We start from the raw sequence: 3,922 nt of genomic DNA on the forward strand, positions 1-3,922 counted from the left end.
AGGGAGGGGGGGGGGGGAGGGGGAGGGGGGAGAGAGAGAGAGATTGTCAATATAAGAATGAATTAAATCAGTTGCTGCAGCAACTTCAGTTGGTATTGAAGGTTTAAAACACTGCAGGTATTATCTAGTCCACTAGAGAGCAGGAGTAGACCATCATTTTTCCTATTTGCTGTTCACATTCTCTGCTCTGAGCTTTGCTAGCTTGGGCATACTCTGAGCTTTTCTGATATGCTAAGCATTATGTGTGGATCAGATAAAGAATTTAAGATAGAGGTAACTGAATCTCCAAAGTGATGCCTTCCTTTCCCAGGGATACAGAGTCACGTTTTACACACCTGTAAAGTTATTTTCACTCAGAGCAAAGCAGGAACAGACTTGGGGGATTGTCACCAAATTTCTCCAGTGAGAATGTCAGACAGCCAAGCATGCATTTTCTTGCACCTGGGACCCCATAGAAGTGCCATGGAAACATATTTTAACCAATATCTATTTTATTTATTTTATTTAAAACTTTTATATGCCGTCACTACATGCCTCAGCATCTCGGGGCGGTTTACAACATAGAATTAAAACAATAAAACAGTAACAACAATATCTAGAGCAGGAGCTGTACTAATCTGTTGCAGCAAAAACTACAAACGGCAAATTAAGATCCCTAATATGTTAAATTTATTATGGCACATGCTTCTGTGGACTAGAGTCTTTTTCATCAGGTGCATGAAGCTTTGCTCTGTGTTGCAGGTACCTATACACTCCATTCATGTGTGAATTTTGACCATGGACAATGAAAGAAATTAGAAGTAAAGATCATTCTATTAGACCAACTTATCCATTGCCCATCTTTTTCTTCACCAGGAGAAAAGCTACAGAAAAACTACCCTGCCAAGAACTGAAACAACCAGTTATTTTTGGCACACGACATGCCACACATTGGGATGCTCATAATCTATAAGCAAAGGAACTGATTTCCCAGCTGAATTCTCAGGATGGGCTACATGTACCTTTGACACAAACATGGAGCTACAAATGCCCCCATTTCAGCACTCCCAGTCCTAAAGGCGATTTGGACTCATCTATTTTCCATGAGCATTGTGCTTTTACCATTCAGAATATTAGAAATTTGGTGATATGTTAGCAATTGGGTTCAACAATAGTCAGACTGCATGTAATCAATGTTAAAAAGTTAAAGTTGTAAAATTTGCTTCTGTTGTACAAATTGTGCAAGTAACCCTGTTAGGAGGTTGCTGGTCCTAACCTCTTCAGTTACCATTCCCACTGCTCTCAATGCATGGAGAGCAACTTTCTGAGGGAGAAATCCTGCTCTGTCTCTGGAGGCCATCCACATGAGTTCAGGCCCTGGACAGTCATGCTTTGAAGTTGTGTGGAGAGCCCCTGTGGATAAAGAAGGCTCTTCCCCTTCAGAAAGCCAGTGCCCATATACAAAGAGCAACCAAATGGTCATGGGGCTAGCAAACTCCCCCTCTTTGAACTGTGACTTTCCGTTCTGAATACCTGAGCAGGTCCACACAACACAAGGAAGAAACTACAGTTTAAGGAACAAAAGGAAACTGTGGATGAGGAGTGCAAAACCCTGGCTCCCCCACCACACCTGACCTCTCTACAGCCCCTCGGCCTACTGGGGTTGAGCATACAATCTGCAGTGTTGAAGGAGGGGTGAGGAATGCAAATCCCTCCCATCTGCTACCTGTGGCTTGTCTCTCACAGCCCTTCTACCGAGCCATGTTTCTCCTGGCTGAGATGCTGATAGAGGAAATGAGACCTGCTGAAAGAAAACGAATAGAATCATAGAATAGTAGAGTTGAAAGGGCCATGAAAGCCATCAGGTCCAACATCCTGCTGTTGCAGGACAATATTACACCATCTCACTGAGATGGCTGTCCAGTTTCTTTTTGAATGTCCCTAGTGTGGAGACCACCTCTCAAGGCAGCTGGTTGCACTCTCGTAGTGCTCTGACCACCAATATGATATATGATACAGTTAATGTGCTGACTCCTTTCCAGCCATGCTCAATTTCAGTTGATTCTAGTGAACTTTAAGCTATGCCCACATTGACTAACAAGCATGTAAGTGTACGATAAAACAGATGCTTTGTTTAATAAAACTAATCTGGACTCTTATGGCTTTGTGCATAAGACCATGTTGGGAGCAGCCTTACAGTTTTAAGAGTGTTAATGAAAACTCTTCCGCATACTTCTGCTACAACAGACCAGTCCCTTTCCCAACAGGTTATGGTTCTGACACAGAGCCAGAAATTATGCTGAGGCTGTAAGTCTGAGCAGTTTAAACCAGAATGTGTGTTTGGAAAGATGGTTTAAGAACTGCTTTTCGCTGGTTCGTTTTATCATTTTGCTTTGGCGAGAGAGTAATAAGGAAGCTCTGTTTCTCACCACAAAAATCCAAATTATTGCATTCTTGTGTTTGGAGATTTTTAAATGTAAGTAGTGAAGAAGCTTTAAAGGGGTTGTCATTATTTGGTCTTTACTTTCTGGTTTCTTGACTGCAGATTATTTGTTACCAAAGTTGTTGGTGAGTTGTTCCACTTTTTATTATGTGGTATGTCTGCAAGGATTAGTTCCACTTAACAGTCGTTTCAAAGGGAAAATAAAGAAAAATGGCTATTAGTTATATGACACTACCAGTTGTATCTAACAGTAATTGGAGAGCTCAATTAAATGCACATCTCCAAGCAAACAAGGCAAAATGTGTACCTTCCACCATGTACCATGAAGATGAGGCAGAAGCTAAAAGTGGGGGAATATACATGATGGGATTGCAAAAGCTCTGATTTTTTGTGATTTGACCAGTTCTGATACATATCTATTTATTCATCTATTGCTAAAGAAATAGCAGATAAGATTGAAGGAAGATACTTGCTTAAAAGAAAGAAATCTCAGTTTCTTCTAATCCAAGATACAAGCTACTTAAAGCTAAATGAGCATTCTGAATGTGATTTTTACGTTAGTAAATGGACCCATGTTTTTGAAGAATCAAGAGAGACTGGTTTAAACTCAGAGAACAGCATGATTCTGTTTTCTTAGTCATAAGCCCTAGAGAAAAAAAAAATTGGAACTGTTATGTCCCAGAAACTATTCAAATATAAGCAGATCATTAGAAGTCGGGGAGAGGAATGGGTACTGTCCTATGCCCTACTGGGGGGGACAGGGGACACCTTGTTTTGCTACTCATCCACCAGTAAAAGGTCATCAAATTTTAAACAAAGGAAGCATGAGAAACCCCCACAAAGCAGAAGAGCCTCATGGCTGCATCAGAATCAAAAGGGAATATCTGGACCTTGGACAATGGAACCACTCATTCCTTCAATGACCTTGAAACTACTGCTCAAGAAGAATTAGAAACAGCAAATGGGAAAACATGAAGAACCAGGATATCAAGTTGAGAGTTGTAATTTGCCAAGTAAACAGGTAACCAAAGAACTAAAAGCTGTGTGGTGTATTCCTGAACAGAATTGCAACCTTCTGATTGCATCTTCATCAGACAAGAAAGATTCTGAAATATGCTTTAAAGGAGGAAAATTAGCTGTTAGAGGGATAATGTCTGGTATGGAATAGCTTATGAAAAACAAGGTGTTTACTGGTTAAGTCGTACAGCCGAATGAGCACACCAGGATTATAGAAGCGCCAATACCTTAGAACTGTGGCAGGGACATTTTGGATTCCACAGTTCCAGAGTGATACTACATCTGCAGAATGAGGAGCTTGCCAGAGGCATAAAGGTAAAGCCACGTAACCCTAGCAAAATGGACAAATGTATACGTTGAATTAAGGCAAAATGAGAAACACACCAGTAAGCCACTAGAACTAATACACAGTCACTTAGTAGGGCCCATACATGCGCCCTTACATAGAAGAAGTCTTTCTCCATTAACAATCTTGGATAACTT

Source organism: Varanus komodoensis, unplaced genomic scaffold (genome assembly GCF_004798865.1).
Source record: "Varanus komodoensis strain SLA01 unplaced genomic scaffold, ASM479886v1 scaffold28, whole genome shotgun sequence".
NCBI classification, from domain to species: Eukaryota; Metazoa; Chordata; class Lepidosauria; order Squamata; family Varanidae; genus Varanus; species Varanus komodoensis.